The sequence below is a fragment of the Sminthopsis crassicaudata genome, chromosome 3 (assembly GCF_048593235.1).
Source record: "Sminthopsis crassicaudata isolate SCR6 chromosome 3, ASM4859323v1, whole genome shotgun sequence".
Taxonomy (NCBI): domain Eukaryota; kingdom Metazoa; phylum Chordata; class Mammalia; order Dasyuromorphia; family Dasyuridae; genus Sminthopsis; species Sminthopsis crassicaudata.
Genome location: NC_133619.1, coordinates 400,769,740 through 400,790,938, shown reverse-complemented (window position 1 = coordinate 400,790,938; position 21,199 = coordinate 400,769,740). Strand labels below are relative to the sequence as shown.

The window sequence follows — 21,199 nt, the reverse complement described above, 5'->3', positions numbered from 1 at the left end:
AATCAATTAATCTCCTCCACTTAATGTAACTACTTGAATCAAATGAGAAGACCTTTAAGGAATCAATCGATTTACCACTCAAGCTCATTAGACTAGATATAAGAAGTACTTTAAAGACATTGGATGAAATGAAGTGAATCTCCACAGGTGGCATGTTGATATTGGCTGAGAATACTTAGTCACATTATGTGGTCTTCTATAAAATAGCAAATTAGTTTGGAACCCAAGCATGTGAGACTCTGTCATAGCAGAGAAGAGAAAGCTATTCCAGCCAAATCCCTAAAAGGGAATCACTTGGTGGTGATGGTGAGAGGAGGGAAGAATCTAGTCTGTCTGTCTACCACCTTTGATGAAAGTATGACATTGTGACCTTCAGAAGTTAGACTTCTCATCAGTATTCAAGCAATATTCCTCAGATAACAATGACTTGAAGCAGTGCTAAGACTCTGAAAAGAGTAAAATAGAAAGCTATAATATATCTGAGTGAAACTTCCTAAGTACTCTACAAAGGAGAGAAAAGACCTTCCAGCAATGAGGAGCTGGAGTTACCTCTTTCCAACATGTGTTCTCTAAGCTTAACCACTTTCTCCTGCAATCTGGAGATCCCGGTAGGAGGATGTATCACTGTCTTTTAGGGAGGTATTTTGTGTCATTTGCTCTTCCTCTACTACCTTAGTACATACCTATTTCTAAACACAAATTAAGTCTGGCTAATTGATATCAACTGATAATCAATGGAAGTAGTATACTGGCAGGGGCTCATATGATATTGTATTAGAAAAAATACATTTCAATCTCTCAGTTTTCAGACTGACCAACCTTGATAGTATTCACTCTCTGGGGATCCAATTTGACAACGTGAGAAGAAATTTGGCATAGTAACCTAAGGTATTCATTAGCATGTATATAGGATCATCTGTAGGAAAAGGTTCTTAAAAGCAATATTTTTTGGTACTGAATGTTTTTTCAATTGTTTTATCCTTTGTGCTCAAAGAGAACCAAATGATATCACCATATTGGGCTCAATGTACAATATATCTAGCTCTTACAGACCATACCAATATGAACTCAGAAAGCTCTACCACATACAGGTCAAGGTCAAATAGTCTGTATGACCATATATTTGTGCATCTCACATTTCTTTTGAGCCACTGAAATTCTGCTGCTCTAATAGAGTACAGTACCTTCTTTGATTCAGGCAATAATAAAATGGTAGGGTGACTTTTGATTCATGAGTAAATTGGATTTGTCAATAGGACAGAATCCGCCTTTAACCTGTGGGTTGCCAGAACCAAACAGAGCAGGCAAGAGACAGGAGAGCCAGGAGTAAAACAGAAATTTAATTTCAAAGTGGAATAGCTTGCAAGCAAGGATATGTGTTCCAGAGCCCTATCCTGGGGAGCAGAGGAGAGAGGGGCCCACTTTAGTGTAGCAGATCTCATTCTTTATGCCATTAGCTATGTAGCTACAGTTACTCTGAGTATGAGAAGTAACAGCAACAATGAGACATGTTTGATTCCTAGCGGGACTTCATGACTGGAACAAGGATACTTGTTGGAGCCTGTGCAGTGCTTATCTGAGTTTAGAGAGCACGTGGTACTGGCCAAAATAATACAATAATTATGGGAAACAATTCTGGGATTTTGCTGTGGCTGAGATCATCCATGGGGTGAGTACAAAGGTTTGTTGTTATTCCAACTTCAGGGCACAATTCATTTTGCTGAGCTCTAGAAACAGAGCATCTCCTCATATCTTGGCAGATTTGCACCAAAGTGCAGGCAAAATTGTACCAAATCTTTAATTTCATTTTCTTTTCCAGAGTCATCAGAGCCCAGTGGCAAGACAAAAATTAAGGTTGACATCTCATGATACAGTGGATTACCTTGGCATCTTCTGTGTCCAAAGACTCCATTTCTGCTGCCTTCATGGTCCACTGAAACAAAAAAATATTCACATCTATCAGCTCTACTTCAACTAACCGGCTTGAGGCCCATTGGTTACCCTCAATCTGATTTAACCTGTCTGCCAAGATGGTTTTGCTGGGGTGTGGCCCCTGCACATGCTCCTCCAAGAGGAGCCACAGGTGAGATTTAGGTAGCAAGCAGGGGGACACCAAAGTTGGATGAGCAGCCCTGAAAAAGGCTTTGCAAGTTCTTACACTAGAGATGATATAGATATATATATAGATATATATATATATATAGATATAGATATAGATATCGATATCGATATCGATATAGATATATCTATATACATATCTATCTATCTATCTATATCGATATCGATATCGATATCGATATCGATATCTATATCGATATCTATCTATCTATCTATATATCTACATATATATATATATATATTAAAACAACCACTAGACAACCATCTCTAGACAATCACTTCTAATCAGTTTAGGGAAGAATCATCCCTCATGTTATCAGGAAAAAGGTGTTTGGATATTTCATCTATTAGAAATACATCTTGAATTTTCCTTTATCCAGCTAGAAAGGGAAGGGAGTGGTCTTCCTTAAAGGGAGTGATCAAAGTGGAATTGAATGATTTTTTTAAAAAATCGTATGTTATTTTTTGATAAATAAGCATTTAATTAATCTATTTCCCACCTTCCTCTGAATTTAAAAGAAAAATAAAAACCTTGCAACAAATTTTGCAGTCAAGCAAAAAGAAAATTTCCAATACTGTCCAAGTCCAAAAATGTATGTCTTCTTCTGCATTTGAATTAATTACTTCTCTGTAAAGAAGTGGGTAATATAGATCAACATTAATCCTCCTGAATCATGATTAATCATTGCATTGATCAGGATTCTTAAGTCATTCCAAGTTGTTGGTCTTTACAATGTCATTATAAAAAATTGTTCTCTGTGTAGTATGCTACATCATTCTGCAACAGTTCATAGAAGTCTTCTAGGTTTTTTGAAGCCCATTCCTTTCATCATTCCTTATATGAAAGTATTGTATTAAATTCACATACTATAATTTATTCATCCATTTATCCAATTAATTAATACTCCCTAAGATTCTAGTTTTTCCCTGCACAAAAAAGCTTTTATGAATATTTTTAACTTTGAATTCTCTTCCTCTTTCTTTGATCATTTTTGGGGTAGAGGTCTAGTGGTGGTATCAAACAATAGACTTAGTTTAATGTCTTTGGGAGTTTACTTCTTCAAAATCTAGAAAGGGAAGCATGATTGCAAAAAGTTAACCTGCCATGACAGACCAATCTGATTTTTTTTTTTTTTAGCAACATTACTAATTTATTAGATGAGAGGAATACTATGGATTAATATCTTGATCCTAGCAAAACGTTTGATAAAGTAGCTAATCTTTTTACAAAAACAATGGATTACACAATGGATTATCATATGGATTAGAATATAATCAAATGAATTCAGAACTGGTTGAATGGTTAGACTCAACAACAATTATCAATAGTTTAATATCAGCAAGTCAGGAAGACTTCAATGGAGTAATCCAAGAATCTATGCTTGGCCCAGTGGTGTTCAACAATTTTTCAATGATTTGGAAGATGTAGATGGTATGGTCATCAAATCTAGGGATGATCCAAAGTTGGGAAAGATAATTAATACAACAAATGACCAAATGTATCTTGACAACTAAAAAACTGGTCTGTATCAAATAAGATGAAACTCAGTAGGGAGAAATTAAAGCATTTGGATATAAAAATTAACTTAATAAATATAAGATGGAAGAGGTATGAATAGAGAAATTGTTCTGAAAAAGATCTGATTTTAGTAAGTTGAAAACTCAATCTGGGTCAGTAATATGATATGGCAGCCCAAAAACTATATTATGCATGGCATAGACTCCAAGACTAAGGAAGTGGAACTCCACTGTTTTTATCCTCATAAGAACTCATCTGGAGTATCATATTCCATTTTGGACACCACAATTTAAAAAGGACATTGAAGAATTAAATAGTGTCCAGAAGAGAGCAACCAAGATGCTGAAGGACCCCGAGTCCATGTCATATGAAGATTAGCTGAAAGAACTGGGAATGTTTGTGCTTAGCCAGGAGAAGAGAAAATTCATGTGAGATAATAGCTATCTTTAAAATTTTGAAGGGCTTGCAAAGGTAGGAGGAACTAGAATTGTGCTGTTTGGATCCATATGGTAGTACCAAGACCTATAAGTAGAAATTGGAAAGAATCAATTTAATCTTGATGTGACAATGATTAGAGCTACTGAAAAGTAAAATAAGCCAAAAAGTAGTATTAGGTTCCATCCAATTCCTTGGAGATCTTCAGTTGGAGGCTGAACAATTACTTGTTGTATATGTTATAATTGGCACTCCATTAATATATGGGGTTAGCCTAAATAACTACTGGAGTCCCTTTCAACTCAAGTTCTGTGATTTTGCTTTTTAATGGAATCTCTCCCTCTTTTTTGTCTTTCTCTCTTGCTGCAGGATTCTATTGGCAATGTGTAAGAAAATTGTTGATTTTGTTGATTTATTTTGCATTCTGCTACTTTGTTGATATATATTCTTTCAATTAGTTTTTAATTGAATCTCTAAAATTTTTAAGTAGATCATCATATCATCTGCAGAAAGAAATAATTTTGCTCCCTCTATATATGCTTATTCACTCACATTCTTACTAGCATCTTTAGGACTATATCAAATACTAGTGTTTATGATGGATACCATTATATTAGTCCTACTCTTATGGAAAGGTCTTTTGTATTTCTCCATTATAATGCTGGCTTTTAAATTCAGAGATAAACAATTCACCACATTAAAAATACCTATTTCTATGTCTTTTGATATTTTTAAAATGAAAAATGGGCATTCTATTTTGCCAAAAGTTATTTTTTCCTTCCTCTTCTCCCTCTAAACTACCTCATTTGGTGATTTTATCAATTCTCATGAATTTAATTACCATCTCTCTGCCAATAATTCTCAAATCTACCCTTCTTATCTCAATCTCTTTACTGACCTCCAATCTCACATCTCCAATTACCTTTCAGATGTCTCAAAGTGGATGTCTAGTAAACACCTTAATCTTAATGTCTGAAACAGAACTTCTCATCTTCTGAGAACTATGTATAATAGTTTCTATTTCCAATCAGTAATTGTCAGAGTCTGTCACATCAAACTTTTCTAAAATTCTATTGGGGAATTTGACTTTATTTTATTTTTTTGTTGTATTTGTCTACATCTGATAAGGGGACATTGAGGCAAGGGGACACTGAGGTATCACCTTAAATCACTTCTTGAGAGTCAGTTGTTAAATTTTCAATATGATTATTTATATCTCAGAAATCAACAAATGCTATATCAGGGCTTGATTTATTGTTTTGTTGGTTTCTCGACTTAAGAAAATGATAAATAAAATGTTAATAATGCAGATTAAACTTATAAATGTGTCCTACATACATTTATCCCCCTACAGAGCCAGGTATTAGGTATTTACCAGCATACTCCTATATCAAGGTAACTATCTAATACAGTTTTGTTGTCCACTTCTTTCTGTAATTTGTTTAATTTTTAATAACTTAAATACTAATGCTGCATTTATAATTAAAAGAATATATAAGGAATTGTGAAATGATAGTGATATAGAAGAATGCAGAAGATCCCAGATTTTCCCTTACCCTACCCCTCCTACCCTCTACTTCACGAGGGCTTAAAGATACACCATTTTATTACTACAAGTGATGCATTCTCTGCTTAATCAAGGCACCAAACCTATGGCTGGATATCTGCCATGATGAGTATGAGAATAGCCTCAGGGTGGTCTTGGCAGATCCAGTTTGGCACACTTGAAAACAGTGACTGAGGCTACCATAGTCCTCATCTAGCCGAGAGAACAGTCTTAAAGTGTTCTAGTTAGAATTAAGTGTAGCCAAGCTGCAGGTAAAAGGCCATAGGCAAAATTCAACTCAGACAGTCTCTGAATCCTGTGGTGAAAGCTGGACATGGGAGTAATATGTGAACCCAAATACAGCAGAAAGGATGCTGGCAACAGCCTACAAAATGAAAAAGTCCTAGAATCCTGTGAGAAGAGAGAGCATGCAGACAGAATACAGTACCAGAGCAGCCACAGGATCTATTTTGAAGGAAGAGCCAACATACTCAGGATTTGATAGCATCTGCTCACACCATTCCATTGCAGAGTTTGACTGAAGTATCACTACACACTTCTCTTTTTCTCACCCATGAATAAATCAAGGAAAACTCAGTACTATTAAGAACAATCTTGGTTTAAGAGACATCTGAGAGGGTGAACCCAGAAGAGGATAGCAACCCCAAACACATCCAAGGATTGCAGGAGTATCTGGAATAAATTAAATAAGAGATGCAAATCATTACTATTATCTCTACTTTTTTCATTTTGCATAAAGAATAATTTATATTCTTCTTTATTTTCTCTTTTTAAGTTTATGTGACTTTTTGTGCTTTAAATTACAAGTATTTCTTGTAAATAACAAATTGTTGGATCCTGCTTTCTAATTTATTCTGCTATCCTCTTCCATTTTATGGGTGAAATCAAACCCATTCATGTTAAGTGGTTATTATTATTTTTGCTTTCTGCTTCTTCTTTATTAAAAATGGTGAGAGAGAAGGAAAGTTGACAGCATATAAAGTCATAGAAGATATAAGATCTCCCACATCAACTTTAGAAATGAACTAAAAAAGATACCATATTGAGTGATAAATAAAATTTCCAAAAAAACCAAACATTAGTAAGCTCCTTCATCTAGTTCAGAACTTCACAAAAAGAAAATATGAACAAAGGAAGGGTCATCTCAGCAGGAAAACCACCATGACTTCATGTCAATACCAACAGATATCAGCAGTATCCAGACAAAGGATTCTCCAAAGAGAAATTATGCTTGACAGGATTGTGGATCATTCACCCGAGCTTGTTCTGGATTCCCTGGTGGAATCCCTTTCAAGGGATATTTTATTCAAATATTTAATTGGAGTTTTATATGAATGTGAGGAATAGCAAAATCAGTTTCATTGGACCATAGAGTACATAAAGAGAATTAATGTATAAGACTAGAAAGGTAAATGGAGTCAAGTTATGTTTATCTTTGATGCTAGAGGGAATTGGGTGCATTTTTCCCAGGAATTTGTCAGGAAAAGGGAAGGGAGATATAGGAAGGTATGGTACAGTCCACTAAAGGATTTTTTATCTTTTTATTGTTGCTTTTTATTGTTAATGGAGGAGACTTGAATATGTTTGACAACAGCTGGAAAGAAACCAATTGATAGGGGAAATTTTAAGATTTTAGAGGAGGGGGTGATTAAGATTGTACTCTGCCAACAAAACATTATTAAGCATCTACTATGTTACTTTATTTAAATAAGATACATATCCAGTCCTCAAAGGAACTTGCAATCTAATAGAAAGCTTTAAGCATTTATGGAAATCAGTATTGAACAAGGCAAAATAGAAGTGCTAAAGAGAGGTTCAGACAAAATAGTATATAGGACTTTGGAGAAGAGATTGCCTTCAGGGTGAGGGTTCAAATTAAAAAAGATTTCATGAAGGATATGGCTTCTGAAATAGTCCTTGAAAGGAAGGGTAGAAAATGTAGGGAAAGAAGTGCATTTTGAGTATACTAAGTAGTATACTAGACAGACTATATAGGGCTGGGGATGAGGATTAGTCTGGTCAGGATGGAAGGCAAGGGAGTATTATAGGCTGAGGCTAGAAAGCCAAATTATGAAGAAGGAAGAGTAAGTAATTAGGTTAATTATTTGCTAGGCACCCACAATCCAAGAGGTTCAAATAATACCAAAGTACCTTCTCCCTCCATCTGTACTTACTCTGAGTCCCAATCCTACTTCAAGAAGCTAAAAAGCCACTTCTTCCATGAAGATTTCATCAACCGACTCCTCACCTCGACAATTCATCTTCTCTCCTTCCTCTGAATGCCTGCAGAGCTCATCATATTCACCATGCCTCTAGTGGCTAATATTTTGCTTTGTATTGTTAGTTATTCTGGCTCCTGGGAAGTTATCTCCATAGTGAAGCTGGGAGTTTCTTGAAACTGGGGACCATGCCTTCCACTGGTTTTTATCCCTTGTGCTGTCTAGGATGGGCCTACACACAGAACACACTAAATACTTTGTTGCTGCTGCTGTTGATGATGCTAAACCTGAAGAGCAACCCAGCTGGGCAGGAGTCCAGGCCTTGAACTGAGTGCAAAGGAAGCCTAGTTAGTTTACAAGTTGCAAAATGTTCTGGCAGTATTTTGAGGAAGTCCAAGAGAGGAAATATCACCATAAACCCATGACATCTCCAAATACCAAGATCAAGTATTCACAGGAGTCTGACTTTCAACAGTGCCTCAAACTCTAAGGTTGGATAACCTCAAAGGGGAATGGGCAAGTACCCAGGATGCCAAACCATAAGACAGAGTTTCCAGGGACTAAGGTCACTAAGGCTCCTTCCTGTGCCTGGAAAAAAGGAGGAAAGCCAAAACAAATAGGTTCTCTTACAAACCAGAGGACAAATACCAGGTTATCCTCTGGGGAATGTGGTCTAAGTGTGAACAGCCAACTGGAGGCAGACTTACTGGGTTTATAGGAAGTTTGAAAGTCTAGAGCTAGAAGGAAGTTTAGAGTCCATCAAGTCCAGCTTCCTCATTTTTCAGATGAGGAAACTGAGGCCCAAAGAGATTAAGTTAATTGTCTAGTGTGACTGTGTTAGGCCCTGGACACCTCAGAATCAGCCAGAGTCAGGATAAGCAAAAGTCTTTATTCTTGGTCTTTAGCGATAGACCGAAGAGAGTGGTCACATAGGATCTCTGAGACCTCACCCCTCTCTCTCTCTCTCTCTCTCTCTCTCTCTCTCTCTCTCTCTCTCTCTCTCTCTCACAGAAGTGACCCTGGCTAGTCCACTGCACCTCCTAGTCCCTCCCACAATTCTCTATATACACCAAATGATTGGACCAGCACAGGATAGTGGGAAGGGCCATTTTCCAAGCATATTCCTATAGAGTATTGTCCAATAAGTAATTAGTCTTAAGTGCTTGATTGTCAGACCCCAGTGCATTGACTCAAGAGTTTCAGCCCCTTACATCTCCCACTTTCTTTTGTTTTAGAACACAGGTGGTCACACCATCCCTGACTTCTCAGAGAGGTGAGAACCCCAAAAAGGAAGTGATCATGCTCCCCACCCCCGACTTCTCAAGAAGGGAGATGAAAAGCACCAAAGGGAAGTGGGGATTGCTAGCGGGTTTCTGGGATGAACGGTCTTATTAGAAACAGGTAGGCACAAACCCATCAGCCTGGGAGATATTACACAAGCACATAGCAATAACACATAGGCTATTAATGGTGACTCTCCCCACAGTCGGTGCAGGCTCAATGTGGTGTAACAAACATGAATTGTACATGCAAATAGTGATATAACAAACAATATGAATCAACATGGTCTTGTAAAATATTTCCAGAAGTCCTAGAAGGAGGGTATGTAAACATCAGTCTTTTTCAGCAGCCAACAGATAGTCCAAAACTAATCTATTGCCCATTGCTTCACATGTCAGGGAATCCAATGATTCCCACAAGTTTTTGAAGTCCTACAACAGTCTTTTTATATGTTAGGGAATCCAATGATTCCTGTAGATTTTGAAGTCCTGCAGCAATCTTATCATGTCTCAGAGAATCCAATCATTCTTGAGGGTTTTGAAGTCCAAAAATTTTTTGATGTCCATGAGTCAACCGCCATAACTGCCATGCTCTTTCAGTGGTGAGCACAGTCAGCAACTGAACCACCCAATGTTTCCTGGGTCTTCTCCTTCGTTTCAAGGGTCTGCTCCATCTCTCTCCAAAGGACAAGGCGAATACGGCTCATTGGCACTCATCTGGTTCCTTCTTCATCTGTGGATATACAAGCAAACCTTCTCCCCCAAGCAGTTACCCTTTCTGGTCCCTTCTGTTCACCACTTTCTGGGTCTCTCCACCTGGCAATTATCTAAAGATAGTGGAGCTGCTCACACTGGACACTGCCCTTCCAGTAGGTTATAAAACCTGTCTGCCGGAGCCAGTGCATCTTTGTCAAAAATCAAGAAGTTAATAGTATAAACAGCTAGATTTAGAAGTTCTCTAGGATTACCTATGGCTCCTCCTTTCTTTTGTTTTTGGAGGAGCATCTTAATGTCTCTGTTTCTCCTCTCTACTATTGCTTGTCCTTGAGTTCTGACTACTCCCTTTATAGTTAAGTCACGCGAGTTTCAGCAGAAACGTTATGTTTGGATGCATATGTAAAGATAGTTGGCCCTTTAAGAGGAATTGTAGAAACCTTTTCTTCAAGAATCCATCGCCAATTATGTAATAGTCTGGTTATCTTTAATAGAGATATTTAATGGAGCCATGGCTAATAAAATTTGCAACTCTGGCATGGTTTCACAGCATAAATTAATTTGTGCATTGGTATAAGAGGTGTATATCTTGTCAGGTCTTATCTCAGATAATTGTACTGCTTGCTTAATGGCCTTTAATAAAATTCTAGCCACAAGTACTGGGTAAGGAGGAAGGCTTTGTTCTGGTTGTGCTGGGAAATTCACCCACTCTATCACACTGTCTCCTTGATGAAGGAGTGCTTGTGTAGCAAAAACTGATATTTCCATGGGTTTTTGAGTGACTCTTTCAACCACATTGGATAAAGCCAATTCTCAACTTCTCTCAAAGCCTCTTGAGCTTCTTTTGTAAGCTGGCGTGGTGAGTTTAAAGCACTGTCTTCCCTTAAAATGTCATATAATGATTGCAATTGATAGGTAGTCAAGCCTAACACTGTAAACATCCATTGGATATCTCCTATCAATTTCTGAAAGTCATTTAAGGTATTCAGCTTCTCTGTTCTTAAGGAGAGTTTTTGTACTGTAAGCACCTTAGGGTATACTTCATATCCTAAATATTGAAAAGGAGCATGTCTTTGAATTTTTTCTGGAGCTATGTGCAATTTGTAGTTCCTTAGTGTTTCCATGGTCTTTTGTAGACATGCTTCCAACATGTCTAACTCAGGTGCACATCCCAATATATCATCCATGTAATGTAATAACATTACTTTTGGAAATGCTTTTCTTACTGGAGTAAGAGCAGCAGCAACATACATTTGACACATAGTAGGGCTGTTTTTCATTCCCTGTGGCAAAACTGTCCATTCATATCTTTTATAAGGCTCAGCTAAGTTAATGCTGGGCACTGAAAAGACAAATCTTTTCATATCCTCCTTATCTAGAGGGATAGAATAGAAACAATCCTTAATGTCTATAACCCAAAGAAGCTATTCTCTAGGCAACTGAGTAGGAGATGTGTAACGTGCTGTTGTCTCCAGAAGCTGCCGATCATTCTCTGGGAGGAGATCTGCTGTGTCAACTCATATCTCTTGGACAGATTCTTCTTCCTGTAGAGAGCCAACTTCCCTTCCTGCAGAGAACAGCCTCAAGTCTCGTCCAGACAAAACTCTCTCTTTTCTCCAGAGCTGTCCTCTTTTATCCTCCCAGAGAATGGGCGTGGGATAATGCAAGGGCTTCTGGGAAAAATTACTTCAACCAATGAACTTGCTTCTCCTAAGCATGCAAGCTCTTCCCCAGGAATTCACAAATAAAACTCCCAGTAATGGCCGGAACTAGAGAATTGTTAAGTACCGACTTAGCACTTAGTAAGAACCTAATATCTCATTATCTCATTAGCACTTAGTAAGAACCTAACAGAGATGGAAGTCCAGGTTGAAGAATTCCCATAGTTTCCATCTGTTCATTTACTTTTCTTAAATCAATTAACATCCTCCATTTTGCAGATTTCTTTCTTACAACAAATACTGGGTAATTCCAAGGACTTAGAGAAGGTTGTAAGTGTCCTTGGTCAAGTTGCTCCTGTTCTTATCCAATGGAAAACTGATACACCAGTGTGGATAGAACAGTGGCCTGAATTTTATTGCTACCTAAGGGCCACTGTTCTATCCACACTGGTGTATCAGTTTTCCATTGGATAAGAACAGGTGAAAGTGTTGGCAGGACTTCAGAAGCAGCCCTGCCTAAAAATCCGAAGTACTCATTTTTAATCCTAATTGTTGTAAAATGTCTCTTCCCCACAGATTGATAGCGATTTTTTCAACTATAAAAGGAGTAAAAACTCCTGTTTCACCTTCAAAAGTCCATCTTAAAGGGGTAGCACTAACTTCAGCTGCTATCAGTCCTCCTACACCAGACATGTAGGTGTCTGCCTTAATCTTTGGCTAGTGACTGGGCCAGTTGGAACCTCTCATGACTGTACAATCTGTACCTGTGTCTACAAATCCTTCTAATGGTATCAATCAGCTGTCACAGCTGTTGTCCAAAATATTCCTGGAGTTTGCTGCTTGTAGTCAGAATATGGGTGACTATCATCAGATTGCTTATTAGGAGTCTGTATCAGTAAACCTGATGCTACTACTTTTCCTGGTTGATAAGTCACACATTGCCTACCTGTGTTAGTGACTGGGATATCATCTATACATTCCCCAGTTTCCCACATCAGTGTATGGATGGACACTGTTTTGTACACACACTTAGGAGGTGAAATGGTCAAGCCCACTGTGCCTGGAGGCAAGAGATCCATAGCCTGGAGAGGAACAGATTTCACTTCTCCAGGGGGTATCTCAGTTGTCCCAGCTGCATACAACTCTATTCTCCCCAATTGTAATCCCTCTCTCCCATCAGATGGCTTCTTGGCTGATTGGTCATGTCTGGGTACTGAACTTCTAGGACTCTCTGGGGGTAGCATCAGCTGCCATCATGCCCCAAGTATTTTTTGCCTTGGGCCCTGGGGCTGGGGCCCTCATCCCGTTTCCCTGAATCAATCTACATTCTGATGCCCAATGGAAGCCTCTGTTGAATTTTGGACATGGGGTATTGGGTCTTGTTCTCCCACCCTGTTTTCTCCCTCTGTCTCTATGCCCACATTGAGCTTTCAGATGCCCTACTTTTCCACATTGAAAGCATTGACAAGTCTCTCTAGAAGTCCCTTGCCAAAAGGGACCCTGTCTTCCCATGCTGGGATCTTTGGAAGTCTGCATCATAGCCTGGCTATAAAAGGTATTTGTGCCCACTGTGGCACAGTGTCTTATGATCTCCTCTAAAGGAGCATCCTTGCATAATCCTAGTATAATTCTTCTGCAAACCTCATTAGCATTTTCTTTAGCAAGTTGCCTTATCATAATTTCTGTTACTGTATTTTCACCATTAGTTCATATGACAGCTGTCTGCAAACGACCCACAAAATCAGCAAAGGGTTCATTTGGTCCTTGTGCAATTTTTGTGAAAGCCTCACCCTTGTTGTTTTTACCAGGGAGAAAATCCCATGCTTTGATAGCAGCAGCAACAATTTGCTCATATTCTGCTAAGGAATAATTATTCTGCATAAATTCTGCATAATTATGTCTGCATAAAAATGTCTGCATAAGAACCTACACTTGTTAGTTGGTCATAGGTGATTAGAGGATTAACTATGACTATTTCGTTGGGCTTGTATCCTACAGAGCTCACTATATTCAGACAGCCACAAGTTTTGTCCATGTTCTAAGCATGTCATTGCTATAGATTTCCAGTTACTAGGGGTTAAGACTTCATAAGCCAAATTCTGTAATAACATCTTAACATAAGCTGATGTAACCCTACAAAGAGAGCAAGCCTTTTTCAGATCTTTGAGGATTTCTATATCAAAAGGAGTGTACTTTCTACTCTCTTGATCTGAAGAGTTAAACTGTAGAATCACAGGATACATATTGATTTTCAAATCAGCTAAATCCTGGCCTTCTTCTGTGGTTTTAAGTAGTGCTTTTTGCAATCTAGTCATAGGAAGGGGTGATTTCAGGTGGGGGGGAGGTGCTGGTTATATGACTGCCCTCCCACTATTCCTCCTCTCTCCATCCCAAAAGGTGAAGTTGATGGGGGCATGTCAAGAACCAGTTCCAGTTTAAGCAAGCTTGAAGCTTTCTGGTCAGAGGGAGAATCACCATGCCTTTCACCACACCTTTCATCCTCACTTAACTCCTCATGCCCTCTACTGATATTGCTATTTATCCATTCATTGTTGTCCCCTTTTTCCTCACTTCCCCATCTGGCTGTTTTAAATTTTTTTCTTTTTTCTTTTTTATTAATTTTATAATTATAAAATTTTTGACAGTATATATGCATGAGTAATTTTAAAAATAACATTATCCCTTGTATTCATTTTTCCAAATTATCCCCTCCCTCCCTCTACTCCCTCCCCTAGATAACAAGCAATCCCATACATTTTACATGTGTTACAGTATAACCTAGATACAATACATGTGTGTAAATACCATTTTCTTGTTGCACGTTAAGTATTAGATTCCGAAGGTATAAGTAACCTGGGTAGATAGACAGTAGTGCTAACAGTTTACATTCACTTCCCAGTGTTCCTTCTCTGGGTGTAGTTGTTTCTGTCCATCATTGATCAACTGGGAGTGAGTTGGTTTTTCTTTATGTTGAAGATATCCACTTCCATCAGAATATATCCTCATACAGTATTGTTGTTGAAGTGTATAGTGATCTTCTGGTTCTGCTCATTTCACTCAGCATCAGTTGATGTAAGTCTCTCCAAGACTCTCTGTATTCCTCCTGCTGGTCATTTCTTACAGAGCAATAATATTCCATAACCTTCATGTACCATAATTTACCCAACCATTCTCCAATTGATGGACATCCATTCATCTTCCAGTTTTTAGCCACTATGAAAAGAGCTGCCACAAACATTTTGGCACATACAGGTCCCCCTCCCCTCTTTAGTATTTCTTTGGGATATAAGCCTAGTAGTAGCAATGCTGGGTCAAAGGGTATGCACAGTTTGATAACTTTTTGGGCATAATTCCAGATTGCTCTCCAGAATGGTTGGATTCTTTCACAACTCCACCAACTATGCATCAGTGTCCCAGTTTTCCCACATCCCCTCCAACATTCATCATTATTTGTTCCTGTCATCTTAGCCAATCTGACAGGTGTGTAGTGGTATCTCAGAGTTGTCTTAATTTGCATTTCTCTGATCAATAGTGATTTGGAACACTCTTTCATATGAGTGGAAATAGTTTCAATTTCATCATCTGAGAATTGTCTGTTCATATCCTTTGACCATTTATCAATTGGAGAATGGTTTGATTTCTTATAAATTAGGGTCAGTTCTCTATGTATTTTAGAAATGAGGCTTTTATCATAACCTTTAACTGTAAAAATGTTTTCCTAATTTGTTACTTCCCTTCTAATCTTGTTTGCATTAGTTTTGTTTGTACAGAAACTTTTTAATTTGATGCAATCAAAATCTTCTATTTTGTGATCGATAATCCTCTGGTCATAAATTCCTTCCTCCTCCACAGGTCTGAGAGGTAGACTATTCTCTGTTCCTCTAATCTATTTATGATCTCATTCTTTATGCCTAAGTCATGGACCCATTTTGATCTTATCTTGGTATATGGTGTTAAGTGTGGATCCATATCTAATTTCTGCCATATTTTTCTTTTTTCTATAACTTGCAGGATTCTTTAAGGCCAATTGTATTATGTTTTATGTATAGAATGTTTCCTTGGAAATTGAATCAGAACCTTTGTCATTATAATATTCACAAAGTCAATCTCTTACTAGTTTCCAATTATCTGCCCCTATATCTTCTTCACTGAAGAACCAAGTTCATTCTAATGTATCCACGAATCCATCAATCTGCTCCCAAGTCATAATTAAACCCTGTCTCTTTATCAGTCTGAGTATGCTTCCTGTAGATCTCCTTAGGGGTGGGGCTGGGGCCCTTAACAAAATAAATTCCCTGTTTGTCTATTAAAATACTCACCCTATTTCCTGGTCCCTGAGGACTTCTTCAGTGAAATTAGGGTCCTTGGACCTGCGTTGGGCACCAAATGTGGCGATCACATTAGCACCCTAGGTACCTTAGAATCAGCCGGAGTCAGGATAAGCAAAAGTCTTTATTCTTGGTCTTTAGCGATAGACTGAAGAGAGTGGTCAGGTAGCATCTCTGAGACCTCACCTCTCTGTCTCTCTCTCTCTCACAGAAGTGACCCTGGCTAGTCTCACTGCACCTCCTAGTCCCTCCTACAATTCTCTGTATACACCAAACAATTGGACCAGCACAGGATAGTGGGAAGGGCCATTTTCCAAGCATATTCCTATAGAGTATTGTCCAATAAGTAATTAGTCTTAAGTGCTCCATTGTCCCACCTCAGTGCATTGACTCAAGAGTTTCACAGTCTAGGGTCTCACAGCTTGCAAATGTATGGCTCCAAACCCAGTCTTCTTGACACCAAGTTCCAGCATTCTACTTTAGTAGCTTCAAAACTTAGGGCAGGGGTGGTAATCTGGGAGTCCATGGATGGATTTCAAAGAGAACACGAATTTGAATGGGAAAAAGTTACATCTTTATTTTCATTAACTTTTGGTTTGTTTTGTAATCCTCTGTGTTTTATTTTATGCATTTTAAAACATTATTCTGAGAAGAAGTCCACAGTTTTCATAAGATTGCCAAAGAGTTCTGTGACATTAAAAGTCTAGGAATCTCTGACTTAGGGGGATATATGGATTAATGGTAGTTCTTTTAAAGAGAAATATTTTCCATCTCAATAACCACCTCCCTTTAGACCAAGATGGAGGCAGATAGAGATACCTTTTCATTTAAAAATCTTTCATATGTGTAACACTCTATTAGAATGCAAACTATTTGAGAATAGTGATTATCTTGCTTTTCTAATTTTATCCCTAGAATTTAGTGCAGTTGTTTGCACATGGTAAACATTTAATAAATGATTTTTTTCTGTCTCTCTCCCTTTTTTCCTCTTCTTTTTCCATTCTCTCCTACCTTTCTTATTTCCCTTCCTTCCTTCCTCCCTCCCTTCCTTCCTCCTCCCTTCCTTCCTTGCTCCCTCCCTTCCTTACTTCCTCCCTTCCTTCTTTCCTTCTCTCTTTCCCTCCTTCCTTTCATCCTTTCTTCCTTCCCTCCCTCCTTTCCTCCTTCCCTTCCTCCTTTCTTCCTTCCCTCCCTCCTTTCCTCCTTCCCTTCCTCTTTTCTTCCTTCCCTCCCTCCTTTCCTCCTTTCCTTCCTCCTTTCTTCCTTCCCTCCTTCTTTCTTTTCTTCTCTCTCTCCTCAACTCTAGCCTTCACTTAAACACACATGTTGATATTTGCCTTTGTATTTCCATTACCCCAAAGTAATCCAATTCTATGTTGAAAAACTCTAAATTTCTTTTATTTAATCAAAATCTTTCATCATTCTATCTTTTCCTCTGCCTTATGAGTCATATCTATGTTTTTCATCCTTATTATAACCTTTGGTATCTCTATCCCTTAGTGTTTTCCCAAGCTTTCATCTTGGCTTTGGCTATATTCTCCTCCCTTCCTAATACTGACCCCTTGATGAACCATTTTCACTTTATGATGTCCTCTTCTCTTTAATTCCTTGTTTCCTTGTCCTATCGTCAATTAAATGCCGACATTGAATTTCTCTCATCATCTACCTTTTTACTGCTATTTGCATGTTGCTAAATAGAACTGGAGAAAGTCATGAACTGTGCTGATTCTATTCATTGATTGTGGAATGACTAAACAAATTGTAGCCTGCTATAAGAAACAATTAATATGGAGAGGATGGCAGTGTGTTTAGAGCTCAAAGAAGTTCAGATCCCTCATAAGCATTCCAAATAAAACTTAAAAGTGTGTCATTAGCTGGCAACATAAGGAGAATCACGTGTAGACCCCTCAATATCAACCAAGGAGTTAAAAAAAAAAGATGCTCATAATCTTGCAGTAACCCTGATGTAGACCAGCTGAGGTGGGTTAAAAAAAATGAGTGCAAAGTGGCCCTAGAGCAGCAAAGTCCAGCATGATTCCAAAATCGTTGGCAGGAGAAAGGCCAACACAAAAATTAGCACAGGCGAATTTGAAATCTGGTGGCAAGCCTGAAGCACCATGCCAGTGGGTGATCCAGAAGACCAATTGCAAGAGAGAAGTATCAAGTATTGCCTAGTACAGAGTAATCTCAGAATCTCTTCTATGTCATTCATAAGTGAGAGGAATCTACCTCAGGAGCAGACATCCTTTTCCTCCAACTTAGACTTTGAGGCTGCTGAGATGAGCAAACAAGGAAAATACCAAATATTATGAGGAAATAGCTTGGACTGAGAGAGGCCCTGGGAAAAACCCTGAGAAAGAAAGCAACTTTGCAACAAATCCAATCAAAACTTCAGAGAAAAAAAAAAGATGTCTTGACCACTTGGTCTCCAAGAGTACTTGGAAGAAATGAAAGAAAAGATACCGAAATGGAATACTTAGAGAGTAAGAATTGGCAAGAAAAATTGAGACCTTAGAAAAGATAATTGAAAACCTCAATCAAGAACTGAATGCCCTGAAATTAGAATGAGTCAAACAGAAAATGAATCAGTGAATGCCAGGAAATATTGAACCAAAATCACAAAATTGAATAGAAAAGAAAGTGTAAGAAATATAATAGGAAAAACACTTGACTTGGAAAACTTTTCAAGGAGAAATTTATTGGATTATCTGAAAATTATGACTCCCCCCAAACCCTGATACTTTATTTTAAGAAATTATAAATGAAAACTTCCCCAAACTCTTAGAATCAAAGGACAAAGTCAAAATAGAAAGAATCTACCAGTTATCCCCTAGAAGAAATCACAAAATAAAGACTCCTAGGCCAAAGGAAAAAAATACCACAAATAGTGAAAAAGAAAGTGTTAAAATACCAAGGAGCCATAGTAAGGATTACATGAGATAACTAGATGGCACAATGGATAGAATGCTCGGCCTATAGTGCTGAAGACATATTAAAATTTGGTCTTAGATCTCAGCTGTGTGACCTTGAACAATTCACTTAACTTAGCACTCAGGGTGCTATTATTAATTTCCTATAATTAATTTTATCATTTTCTCATTGAAATAATGTTTGTAATGCACTTTGCAAACCTTAAAGAGTCATTTACATGATAACTTTTATAATTACATAAAACTTTTTAGCTTCCACTTTAAAGGAAATGAGAACTTGGAATTATATTCCAAAAGGTAAGAGATAAAGATTTATAACAAGAATAACTTGACAAAACTAAATATAATCCTGTAAGATTTTGAATGAAATAGAAAATTTCCAAGCATTTCTGATTAAAAAAGGCCAGAATAAACACTTTGAAATAGAAATTCAGTAGCCAAGAAAATTACACATATGGTTTTAATGGAAAAGAATATTTGGGAATGAATTGTTTACATGCTAGTAGTAGGATACGAAATTAATTTCTCCTGGGAACATTAATAACTCTAAAAATCCTAGAAAAAAGTAAAGATGAAAGGGTTGTGATTTTAGGAGAAGAAAAAATTATATGGGGAAAGAAAGGAAGAGGGAGAAGAAAGAAATCACTATCCTATAATAAAGGTACATAAGATGAAGAGTACTTAATAATGAAGGGAGAGGAAAAAAGTCCCATGAGTCTGATATTAATCTGAACTGTACTAAGGAAGACTGACTGAACACTTTGTTAGACTGAACACACAAGAAGGAAAAGTTACACACATAAATTTCTCTCTCTTTCTCTCATATATACATCATACATATACATGTATACACATAGAATTTCTGTCCCTCTTTCTCTCATATACCCATATACATCAATATCTATGTATATATGTGTGTATATATTATCTCCCTCTGTGTGTAATATGTAGATGTATATGTCTTAGACTCAAAAAGGAAATAGGAAGGGACAGAGACAAGGAAAGAGGAGTGGGCTTAGGAATGAGGACAAGATACCTAAAGGAGTAGTCATAGTCATAAACTCAGATATTAAAAAGAGGTACATGAAGAAAAGGGAAGAAGAAAAAGGGAAAAAGAAAAGGTACAAAAATGTATAATAAACTTAAAGACTTCAGGTACTAGGATAGGGCCTGATTATGTTAGGAAAACTAGGAAAACTGGATGGCAGAATTTGGTATATAGACCAACATCTTATTCTATATGTCAAGATAAATTCCAAATGTATATCTAAGTTAGATATTTAAAAAGTTATACCAACTGTAAATTAGAAAAGCAAGGAAAAATTATTTTTCCAAGTAATAGTTTAGGAGAAGTGTTCAAGACCAAGCAACCTAAAGAACAGCTCACAAATAAATAAATAGGACAATTTTTATTACACAAAATTGAAAAGTTCTTGCACAAATGAACCTAAAATAGTTAGAATTAGAAGGGAAACTTCTTCCCCAGGTAACTGAGGAATTGGTTCGAATTTAAGAGCCATTCGTGCATAGATGACTAGTCACAGGGTATGACTTTATTCTTTTCAAAGCAAAGAATCCAAGATATAATTACATATATTTTTAAATGCTCCAAATCACAAATAATTAAAGAAATACAAATTAAAAACACTCTAAGGTTCCAACTCATATCCATTAAATTGGCAAAATTGACAAGAGAGGAAATGACAAATGCTCAAGAACTTGTGAGGAAACATGCACACTGCTGCACTCTTGGGGAGCTACAAATTTGTCTAGCCATTCTAGAAAGCATTAAGGAGGTGAGTAGAAAAAATTGGACGGGATAAATACATTTGAGAATCATTAGTATGAAGATAATAAATCCATGGAAGCTGATGAGATCACCAAGTGAAATAGAAAAGAAGATACAGACAGAATTCTGAAGGACATCTATGATTAGGAGTATGATCTAATTGAGGATTTAGTAAAGGAGACTCATAAATAGAGAGGTAGGAGGAGAATCAGGATAAAGTGGTACCCCAAAAACCCAGACAGAAAAGAGTATCAGGGAGGGAGTAATCAGCTGTGCTGAAGATCACTGAGAGAGGAAGACTGAGAAAGGGCTGTTTAATATGGCAGCTAGAAGATCATGAGTAACTTTGGAGAGAGTGACTTCAGTGGAGTGATAAAAATAAAAAAAACAGAGGAGTTAAAGGGGTTAAAGTGAAAGGAGAGTAAGCAGGGGAATCTATTGTAGATGCTTTTCAAGGACCATGTTGTTCATCCTGCATTCTTTAAAGAGAACCAATGACATCAGGAGGGTGATGTCTTGACTTACATGTGAATTGGATTTAAGTGAGACAGAACTGTGAAGAATCATGTTCACTTTATGTTCACCTCAATTTTTTTCTCTCCTGTGGCTTTTTCCCATTTCTGATTTTTTTCTCTCAAC

The 21,199-nt window shown here is 37.4% G+C and overlaps 1 long non-coding RNA gene across 3 annotated transcripts in view; it reads left to right on the top strand.

Annotated features, from left to right (window-relative positions):
• Window positions 1-21,199, top strand: part of LOC141562693 (uncharacterized) — a 50,868-nt gene that overhangs the window by 16,284 nt on the left and 13,385 nt on the right. For 2 of the 3 annotated variants that reach the window (XR_012488222.1, XR_012488224.1), the window contains exon 2: window positions 1,820-2,083. This is a non-coding gene — a long non-coding RNA (uncharacterized LOC141562693). Of the gene's footprint in view, window positions 1-1,819; window positions 2,084-9,093; window positions 9,132-21,199 lie in introns of all 3 variants that reach the window. The other variant, XR_012488223.1, reaches the window with a different exon arrangement.